This window comes from Argentina silus, assembly GCF_951799395.1.
Source record: "Argentina silus genome assembly, chromosome: 4".
NCBI classification, from domain to species: Eukaryota; Metazoa; Chordata; class Actinopteri; order Argentiniformes; family Argentinidae; genus Argentina; species Argentina silus.
This window is the reverse complement of record NC_139658.1, coordinates 12639840-12651154: the sequence shown is the minus strand read 5'-3', so window position 1 is coordinate 12651154 and position 11315 is coordinate 12639840. Positions and strand designations below refer to the sequence as shown.

At 45.3% G+C, this 11315-nt stretch overlaps 1 protein-coding gene across 8 annotated transcripts in view; it reads left to right on the top strand.

Moving 5' to 3' along the window:
- The first annotated feature begins 1869 nt into the window (after window positions 1-1869).
- The window catches only part of setd5 (SET domain containing 5), a 30753-nt gene continuing 21307 nt past the window's right edge, over window positions 1870-11315 (top strand). For all 8 annotated transcript variants that reach the window (XM_083668252.1, XM_083668251.1, XM_083668255.1 and 5 more), the window contains exon 1: window positions 1870-2272. The gene's annotated coding sequence lies outside the window, so the exon portion shown is untranslated. The remainder of the gene's footprint in view (window positions 2273-11315) is intronic.

Below are 11315 nucleotides of genomic sequence, written 5' to 3'. Positions count from 1 at the left end.
GCTCCTCAAGGGCTGTGGAACAATGGGTTACCCTGTCTTAACATGAATTTAAATTCCCCAGAACATTATCTGGTGTCTGTTGGCTCATTAAAAAAAAGCTGTGAAACAACGTGGAGAATAGTGAGAGACATTCAAGGGTGACAGGACTTTTCCCCTCATTCAGTAATGTCTGCTGCCTAAACAGCATTTTCATGGGTTATCTCACTGTCACTGAGCTATGCTATAGTAGTAGGCTGTCTGCGGTCCTGTATCAGTTCACATGGGAAGCGCAATAAATACATAAAGCCTTTACAATTACGTCATTGGTAGTCTCTAAATCAGACATTCTGGGATGCAAGATTACGTCAAGGGGTAAATCTAGTTTGCCACGTGCCCCCGCCTCAACCAAGAGGCTTTTAAGGAAAACAGGCCCTGCCTTTTAAGGCCAAAATATTGACTCTGTACAACGGATCCATGGATATACACTACACATCATTGAACTACGGATCTGAAAAGAATATAGGCTAATACGACGTCAGTGAAGACGTTAAAATGCCTATGCTTTTATGAAAATAATATGCTTTGACATGTTCACTGTTTATATTGCGCAGTGAAAATACAAAGGTGACGATCATGTGGATCGTAGTTTATGGACGAATGTGTCTGCGTTACACTGTAGGTTAGTCTGTTGCCCACTCTGAAGCAATGCCATAATTTGTCGTTTTTTGGGGTTTGGAATTATCAGCGTTGTGTCGTTGCAGTCTTTTCATTTCTTCAGACCACTGCAACAAATGACGTTGGCATTTAGCACCTTAGCCAATACAAATTCGTCACCCGAGTCTCATGACACGAAAAGAAATCAAGAAGCCAATCGCATTTAAGCGTAATTGTATCCATTCATCTTCAGATGCTAGTTATTTTTAACCCAAGAGACTGCGAATCAACAATGGGGATGTTAGAAACGTCTAAAACCGGCACATTTGATCCATGGTTGTTTTGAGTCAAAGTAGAATTTAAAATCGCTTGCCCGTACGGACATTGTCCACAACTACTGTAGGCTATTTAGATTTATAACAATACACTTGATGTTTATTCTTCGTCGCCAAAACTCCCAAGACCGTAAGCCATGATGGTATTTTCGAATGTGTATCGTCCTCTGCTTACAAAGTGTGTGGAGAGAGACTGAAATCAACAACAGTGCAGGAAGGAGGGGTATTCGCTGGTCAATTTCCCTGTCCAATCTCTTAACAGACCCTACATGAGCGACACCTCATATTCCATTCATATCACTTAGGTGGGGCTGACCCTACCTCTGTCGTATTCCCTGGTATGGGGCCCCGGAGACCCCGTGTAGCTAAGGTTGGCTACTTTGTATCGGTATGTAACGAAGGCTTTTTCCCCCTTTTGCGTTGAGTAACACCCACAAATAAAAAAAACAATTGAAACAATAGAATCCTTCTCACTAGAAGAATCAACGAAACTCCACGGCTTTTGCATTTAATCAATTTAGCATTTCCCCCAACTTTGAAGCCATATAGGTCCGCTTTTTGTATCATATTCTTTTCCCGAATCCATCCATTCTACCGATCTCACTCCTGTGTGCCACCACTACACATTACATGATAAGACTGTTTCACCACCCCTCCTCGGAGAAATGTTACGCCCTCTTTGCGTTGACAAGCAGCGCAGCTCGGCGCCCTCTTTGTCCAATAGCTTGCGCGTACGGCGGTTTTCGCTCTCGACAGACACTTTTTGGGACCAATCATACGGAAGAGGCGGGACATCGGCGCAAAAGCCCGCCCAACTAATGAGCCCCTGCACGGTCGCCAGGGAAACCCCGTGGCGTGGTTGTGTGTCAGTTTCGCTGGGACCCGCGGTCGATGCCGGTGAGGAGGGGGATGGGCGCTACTGCGAATGTGAAGGACCCGAGACAGAATCAGAGCCCTGTACCACATAGAGCAGCATATACCCCTATATAAATATCGATTGTAAATATATAAAACACCATAATAAATGGAATTAACCAACGGGGATTCAACCTAGACACTCGATGGAAGTACTGTACCCCAAACAGGACAGGGAATTAAACTTTCAACCTTTGCGTGGGGGACATTGAGAAGTTTGTTTTCTACCCCAGGAGAGGGAGCTACCTTGGAGGGCAAAGGAATACAGGAGACGCCGTGGCCGAGGTAGAGGCCTTGTGGTCTGGTTCGATTTGATGTTGGAATACTCGAAGATCTGCAGGCAACACAGGAGCTTACTTTATTTGTACTGGGTTGGAATGTCTCACTAGGTGAGTATTTTAATCTTGATACATGTTGCTGATTTAGTTGTGTATGTGTTAGTTACACATTGGCTTAACTGTTACTTGATGTTGTCTGTAGCTATCATGATCAGATCAATAATAGCTGCAAATGTCATTCTAAGCCTGTTTGTTAGATAAGTTGTCTCATGCAACTGTTCAGTTGTTTTGCTCACTTCTTTTATGCTTTTCATGGACTACTCAGTCTTTTGATATTCAGGTTCGATTGATAATGTTCCCATAGTTTTATCTAGCGAGGCAGTTGCTTTATGGAATGATTTTGCTTGGTTTTGGCCAGGTCCTCGTGTAATGCATGTTGCTAACTCAGCCTGAACACATTCTTCTGATAAACATTGTTCATGTCGTTTCATCCTAGTAACCTCAAACATAACATCATTCTGTTGAAATAATTGTATGGCGTTTCATTGAGGTAGCTGAAAAATGTGTGCAATTGAACCAGTTACCCAATTTTTAATGTCTAGACCAAGCCAGGCAGTCAAAACTTGCAAGTTGGCTCATGATAGCTAGGTTGCCAACTGAATATCCAACTCACCATTTATGTTATTTCCCACCATTCTAGCCAATGCTTACCTCCTTATTTTTTTTATTTTGACCAGATTTTCTTCTACTACCTGACCATGATTCGTCGACTAGTCTGAAACAAACTACAACTAGAATGCACTGGATTCCAAAACTATATTTTAAGAGGACCTATTATCTTTCCCCATAGTTGGTGTTTATTATTTGAGATTGTTAGCAAGATAGCTACGTAGCTCTCTAGCTAGGAAGAAGTTAAGCTTTTGCCAGGTTCTTATAATCCAAGAAACAAGTTGTCACAGTCTAGATGGCTGTATTAATGTGATTAGGTGGTTTGCCAAAACATACAATTGTCAATGTTATGCATAACTAAGTTGCTTTAAATGAGCATCCCCGGAGGTAAATCTGTGTCAGGAAAAGTCCTCATTTTAGTAGCTAGCTGCCTGACATGGCTAACGTTAGCAATGCTATGGCTAACTTTTTGGATATTTTCCAGTTGATTGTGTCCTCACTTGTATTCAGTGTTTCATAATGTATATCACAATAGAAAAAAAGGGCTGCATTGTAACATATAACGTGATTGTGCACCAATTTGATTCAAGTATGATCATTATTCTTTTTTTCATGCCAATTCTTCAAAGATAATTTTCCAGCCTGACTACGTCTTGAGTTTAGGTCAGGGTAGTTGTGTTTACGTTGTAGTGTTTTTTTTTTGTTGTTGTTACATTTCTAACCAAGACTGGGCCTTGGAAGTTTCTTCATGGGGATCTGGCTAATAGAACGCCTTATCTGAGTAATAGTGACTTGCTTTTCTCATTCTTCTCCACCTCCCCCATCCACCAACCCCCAACCTCTGTGGCGGCTAGAAATGGGTGGTATTTTTGAAGGGAGGGAGCTCGCGTTTCCTTTTTTAGCCTCCATTTTTATTTCAACAACAAGTGAGTCGACGCGAGAAGGGAATGTCTGTAGTGGGACTCAGTGTTGAGCTTTGTAGCGAACTTTTTCGTCCAGCACTGACATGGCCTGTATTTTTGACAATAGCCTGTATATGGGGCATTGCGGTGTTTTAGCGATTCTCAAACATATGGGGAAGTCAGCCATCGAGTTGACGATGTTGCCAAATCCACACTACTGTATCTTATTGTTGACGGAGCTTCTTCCTATGTTGACTTATATATCTTATCAATTCCATGCAGCTGCATGGCCTCGGTTGAAGGCTTCAGTATAGTGGATGTGTAATGTTACAACACAAAGCAATTGATGCGTGAACTCAAGTTAAATATAATAACTTGTTTTATAAAAATAAAAAATCACCCGGATCCCATATTTTAGTTTAATAACGGCGGACTGTCCTAACCATTGGCTGAGTTGGCCACGCTGCGCTGTGTGTGTGTGTGTGTGTGTAGGACAGAACAGCGAGTCTTGAGCTGTGGGAAAGATCGTTTTCTCTCCCGGTTTCGCCTGGGCAGGCCAACCGGATGTGTGACAACCTCGTCAAAGCGAATGTTTTGTGTCAGACCCCGTGTTTGACGTGTCATTACAGTTCTCTTCTGGAAGCAATAGCTCGGCCTGGCTTACGAATTATAATACAGAAATTGTTTCAGGCTTATTTGTAAAGTCTCAATTCAACATAGATGAGATACTTTTGTTTGTGAAATTTGAGTGAAGGATGCATAGAGTTGTGGGTCAGTGTGTGACCAGGGCTTTGCTGCGTTTCTTACGTTTGTTCTAAAAACCTGCTTCCCGTGGTCACGTCAGTACTACACAAGAGAGTCGTAAGCACTCTGCCCCTTAAACTGCAACACACAGGCCTTCATATTCATAGGTGAGAAAATTGCATTTCAGTGCATCAAAGGAGCCAACCTTGTTCCAAAGGGCAAAGAGGAAATTTGTGGCCCATTGGACCTGTACCACACTGCTGTAGTAGCCTGTGTTTTTCATACAGGGATGGCTGGGCTGAAATGTTTTGGTTAGTCTCAAAGCCTGTCGGTGGCAAGCTCCCAGAGTAGAGAGCCACGTTTTGATTGGTCGCGACTTGCATTCTCCGAATATGTTTTCACGTCTTTTAATAGCCTCTGCGCTGCTGTTCTGGCCACTCATAACCATTGGAAACCTGAGCCCCCCACACTCCCCCTGCCCTGACCCTTCTTGTTATCTAGAACAAACGGTGTGCTCAGGGAGAGGGACAAAGACAAGCACATAGCCCCTTAAGATATGCATGGAGAATTGGGACAGGGGCACACAAAGGCTTGCTTTCTTAGCCCAACCTGCAATCCTGTGAAATGTTCAAATGGGTCTCTGTGGCTTGTTCCTCTACCCTAAACTGCTTCACACCTTGATGTTTTTAGGCCCCTTGAATAGGCTTGCATCGAAGTCATGTTGGAACATAAAGCAGTTCCTGCATAACATCGAGGAGTTTAAAAAGGAAGGGGTCGAGTGAGAATGGTTCTGGAAGTGAAAATGTTTTTTCCCTTGATAGCTTGCCTTTGAGAGTACTGTACTGTTGAATAACCTCTGCTCGGATTTCCCTTGGCTTTATTGTGGGTGTGTTGGTTATGGGGGCGGGGGGGTTGTATAGAGGCTGCGGAATTCCCCCAAAAGTGGGCCTCTGTAAGTTTCAGAGATCTGAAGGAATGTGCAGACGAGCAAGGTTAGTCTGGTCTGATTCTGTGCTCATGTTGAAGGAAATGGATAGCTACACTCACAACACACACACACACCCACACACACTTCGCAGTGAACACTTGTCTTGTCACTGTTGGGTTACATATTGTTTAAAAGAAGGGGAGTTGCACATTTTTGTTTATCTCGATTAATACCCTTAAGCTTAATCAAACGCTGCAACCATGCTTTTTCTATCTTGATGTGTGTGTTTGCGTATAGAGAGGGAAGGAGAGGGGAAAGCAGGATGCTGGCTCACCTCCAACAGAAGAAAACAGGATTCCATCTCAGGGCAGACTGGTCTAGGGCAAGAGAGGGGGATGTTGCTGTGGGGAATAGGAAGAGGGGGAAAAACGTCCTTTTTCTTTTTTGCTTTCCATTTACATGCTGATGACACTCTGTGTCATTACATTGAAGGCAGGTGTGGCTATTGACATGTTAATGAGATGGTGTGTTTTTCTGCTTATGCAGAGCCAGTGCCAAATCTGTGTTTTGAATGTATGATTATATTCTGGAGTTGGAGAATCAAGTTCAGTGCTCAGAGGATTGAACAAGGGCCTTGTTTGTTCAAAACCTCTGTGGTTTGACCTTACCTCATGGCACTTTGGTGATTTGTACTGGCTTTGGGTGAAACACATTTTTGTAACCTGTTATCTTTGCCTCATGCGGTAAAAAATGCATCCCAAGTATGGTTTCTTCACATGCTATGTATCAAGTCTCTATCTCATTTTTTCTGACTGAATAGGGGCGAGAATGTGTATTCTATGTGCTAGAAATTGCATTTGCAACATCGTTTTGTCGTGTCAATAAAGGTTGTCTGAATTAGAATACGTTTGTAAAAGGATGTGTGACTGCCTGCGTTTGTGTGCCTTTCCTCCTTCTCTTCTCTTGGCCTTGCTCTCTTTTTCCTTCTCTCTCTCTCTCTCTAGCTGTTCTCTCCAGCAGCTGCTCTATGTTGTGTTGCTGGCTCGTCTTGCACAATGGGGTTAAAAACAAGTCGCCGTGACGCCCGTCTCTCTGGTGCCCTCTGATTGGCCCAGGAGCTCTGGAGCTGCTCCAATGGGGCGCGTCAATTCCTCAGCACGGCCACGGCAGTGGGGGAGCCGTGTTGCAGTGTATTTCTGTTGTGTGGCGAGGAGCAAGGCTTCTTGGGAGAATAATGGAGGAGGAGGAGGCTGGGAAAAAAAACAAGGCCGGGAGAGGAGAGAGGCGGGCGAGCTACGTAATCATCTCTCAGCCTCTTTCACTCTTGTGCCTGCTTTCTCTCTCTCTCTCTTTCTCTCTCTCTCTCTCTCTTTCTCTCTTTCTTGCTCGTCTTCTCACTCCCTCCCCTTCTCTTCTCATGTTCTCTCTGTTCTCTTTGCTTTTTGCGCCCTCACGCTCCGTCTTTCGCTCTCCTTTCTCTCTCACACAGGCAGTGTCTTATCCTCTCGCTCTCTCACAAACACAAACACTCTTTTCAGTCCTTCTGAAAGCTGAAGAAGTGACCTTGTCTCGTGGGAGGCAGAGAAATGCTTTGCATTTGGGAAGTCTCTGTGTGTCTCCTTTTTAACCCCAGGCAGCCATTTTAGTTTTCAGCATTTTGACCCCCCCCCCCCCTTCCCCCATATGTGTGTCGACAGGACAATAAATACAAAATAAATACTTGGTCAGAGTTCAGATTTGCCTTTACCAGGTGAAACCACGGCCACATTTCTGAACGTATGTTTACACAAAGGGTGTTGTCACAGAGGTGGAGCCAATAAGGAACATCAACGACCCCAAAGAACTTTGCCCCAAAGTCAAGCCACTCGACGCCCTAAGCCTTTCGCAGCTGTCCTGTTTTGTAATGCACGATGGCCAATGCTAAAAACAAAAGGGGAAATAGCTGCTGCCAAGTTTTTCCTGTTCAAGCCCCTCCACTCCCGTCACCTGGAGCTCAGGGATCCTGTTGGGGGAGGGGGTATGGGAGGTGTCTCTTAAAGCCCGTTTCAGAGTCGTTCCCTCACCCTCCCGAAACTGGTTAGGGCTGAAAATGGAGACACCCTGACCTCTTTGCCCCCATGTTTGTATATCCTGACGAGCAGGCAACGGTAAAGCGTTGAGCAGGCATGCTTGTGTAATTCGACTAAAACGTCGATTTTTAGGAGCATGTGCGTGGGGCTGGTACAATCCTTTCTGCACTGCACCCTAGACATCTCCCTGAACCCTAGACAGCTGATGGGAGGGAGGAAAAACCTGGTAGCCCCATGGCAGTTCAAAATGGCCGCACTCACAATGCTCTCTGAGTGACGCCTCTTTCCTAGCATTAGCACATGTGAGTGTTGGTGTGAGGTGGAGGGAGGGCTGATCCGTCTGTCTCGCTGGATAAGAGTGTTGGCTAAAGGAGGAAATGGAAATGTCATGTAAATGTGTTTGTCATCCCCTGTGGTCACGTGGTGAGAGAGAGAGAGGGAGGGAGGGTGTCTCTGGTTTATGTTATGCCAGAGCATGAGCTTATCTAACAACTCGATGGCTTTTCTTTTTTTCTTTCCCCCCCCCCCCTTTTTCTTTTTTTGTTCAGGCTTTGTGAGAATACATCTAGGGGAAAATTCCACCCTCACAACAACACCCATGGTGGATGTAGCTAAGATGACATTTTTGCCATTTCTGACAAGCCAAAGTAGGTCACTGTGAAGCAAAAGTAGCCTACTGTAATAAAGAAAGAAATAGAACACTGTTCGTGTGTACCTACAATGCAACAAAGTAACCCCCCTCCCCCACACACACACACACACACAAACACACAAATAACCCGATATACATTTTGTTTAGCCTCCATCGTAGCTATGCTAGCTAGCTTTTGCCTTTAAAACAAGAATTCGACTTGTATAACCTTCTCTGGTGTCTTAAGTCTCATGAACAGAAAGTGATAGGGCAGACCAAGAGAGTCATGCCCAAACAGGCAGCCCTTCCTTCTGCTGTTGGTGCCTCCGTAGCCACCAAACGGACAGTGGCTGGTTTGTTTGCTCCGAAACAGATGATTGATTTTGTGTCACACTGGCCCTTCTGTCGACCGCTCTCTCTCTCTACCCCCCCCTTATGGGACCCGCGCCCCCTTTGTTCTCCATTGTGTCCCTCTCATCCCCGGTCTGGTCCCGGTCCATTCAGACAGCTGGACATTGTTGTGTTAATGGCAGGCCGCAATGCGCTCCTCGCCGCTTGACCGCACTGCATGAGAACGGTCAGATCATGATAGCAGCGTTCTGATCTGACGACATGGGTAGTCGTGGCTGACCGAAATTCTACTTAATCACCAAGTTTTTTTTTGGCAGAGATTGTGCGTCTTCATGTTGGAATGATATCGATTGATGGCCTATACCAATATAATAACCCTAACCCTAACCGCGAGAAAGGCTAATATCGTAATCCTGTGATATGCTAATGGTGGTTCTGAGGTTCTTCTCAAATCCTGCCCTAACCCAGTTCACAATTTGCATTTCTTCCCCTCTTCCTATCTGATGTTTACCTTCAGGAGTCCTTTCAGAAGGACCCGGCTGGTGGTTCCCTATCTGATGTAGGGCGCTTTTCTGCTTGGTAATTGTATTTTGGGACCAGGAGACTGCTGTTGCGGGGAATAGCCTAATTGCGTTTTTGAGTGGAGCAGCCGGTTGTTGTGTCACATAATTGTGTTTTTGAGGGAGCGTCAGGGGGGAAATTCAATTCAAAGAGGATAAGAGGGATGGAGGGGCTGGTCCGATGCTACTGCGACGTAGCTTCTGCCCTTATTTCTCTTTCATTCTCTCTCTCTCTCGCTCTCATTCTTCATCCCCTTGTTCTCCCTGCTGTTTTTTTTACATTTGCAGAAATGACAGATGGAATTCCACAGCATATCTTTTTGTATTTCAGTACGGAGCTTGACAATGTAGGCCTATCTATCTGCTGTTGTAGCCCTCTCTTCTTTTCTTTTCCAGATGATAAGTCACATTGGAACATATGTTTCTTATATTTTTACGAGAACCGATTAAAGCGGCACACGTTTTTTGTGCACATCCCCTGCAGCTCAAATGTGAAGCGCTCATCCCAGTCTGCACGCACATGATTAGTGAGACTCTGACGTGTGTGTGTGTGTGTGTGTGTGTGTGTGTGTGTGTGTGTGTGTGTGTGTCTCTCTCTCTCTCTCTCTCTCTGTGTGTGTGTGTGTGTGTGTGTGTGTGTGTGTGAGAGAGAGAGAGAGAGAGAGAGAGGCGTAATAAAGCGGGCCATATTTCCTGTAAAGGCTTTAATTTCCCAGTTCTCTAGAAAAGAACCATTCCCCTTGATCAGTGTTCTTCATCTGCTATTTTCTGCTCCTACCACTCATTACCCACCACACAGTCAGGGTCATCCAGTCAGGGCTGGACTGCGCTGAACAGAAAATGCTCTTTGTGACTTCTTCTTCCAGAGCTGAGTGCGAGGGGGTTGGTGTAATCTCTGTCTCATGGACACGACAGTATGGAGTCCCAACAGGCGCATGACTTGGCATTGCTTGGTGGAAGAGTGCAAGGGTGGCGGTGTGTTAACATAGACTCACTGTTGCTAATCTCCCGAGAGGCTGCACAGTCACTCAGACAACGTGTATGCGTGCGTGCGCGCGTGCGTAACAGTAACCCATGGCCATGCTACGTAACCTCAGCGGCCAGCAGAAAGGGCAGGGAGTGGTAGCCAACGACACAGGACATTGCCTAAGGAGATTTACCCTTTCTCAGCGTCCTTTATCCTGTGCTGGGGGTTTCCCAATGGAAAAACCTGTTCACTCAATTAACTAAGCGTACACTCCTTCTATTTCTTTTTTTAAATGTATATTATTGACTGTGGTTATGGGGTTAGGCCTGGCTCTGGGTCACTTCTGGAGGCAGGAGAGGGTGTATGTGTGTTTGTGTGTATCTGTGTTGTTGTTTTTGTTAATCAGTATTTCAGTTGTCAAGCGTCGCATGGCTCACTCTGTCCTGTGTTTGGGTGCGCGTGCGAGTGTGTACATGCGCTCAGTTCAGCTCACATCGGTTGATCCCCGTCTCCCTCCTTGGCCAGTGTGAATGCATAGCTACATACACTATATCCCTCCAGGGACACCAGAGTATTGTGAATCACTTAAATATTAAAAGGAATCAAATAATTTATTACAAGACCATAGAACCCCCGTCTTGCAGAGCTTACAGTGTCTGGAAAGAGAAAGAGTAGGAGAGGCAGGGAAGAAGGGAGGGCCTGCCGGAATAGAGGAGAGGGGGAGGGTGAGAGAGAGAGAGAGAGAGGATCCTCTGTGCTGTTCATTTTGTGTGTCCCTCACGGACTCCTCTCCAAAATGGCCTCTGTTCTAGCGAAGTGAAAAGACTTTGTTGAGCCCGCTGGTAATTTGAGCCCGGTATTCAAGGCTAGGGGAAGGAGCGAGAGAGAGAGGGAGAGGGAGGGAGGGAGGGAGAGAGAGAGCAAGGAAGAGGGAGAGGTAAAGAGAGGCTTTCCTTCTCCTTTTGGAATTTAGACTACCTCTCAATTCACCGTCTGGCTGTTTTGGAGGAGGCCCAATAGTGAACTCCCTTTGTGGCCTCATAGGAGCCGGCTATTTTAGTCAGAAATGTATCAATTTTAATAGAAGTCGAGTCGTTCTCATACGTACTTGTTCTGTATGCGCTGTGACCATGCGCTGTGGGATTTGGTGCCATCTTTTTTCTTCTTCTTCTTTTTTGTCACAGTCAGACTGTTGTTAGCCTAACTCTTTGTGACTTTACATTCTCTTACATAACTTCATTTGGAATGGAGTTTGTAGAGGAGCAAACGCCCAGGGTAAGGGTTTGGGTTAAGGCTAGGCTAGGGAAAGTTCAAACTCCCTTGTACAAAAAAG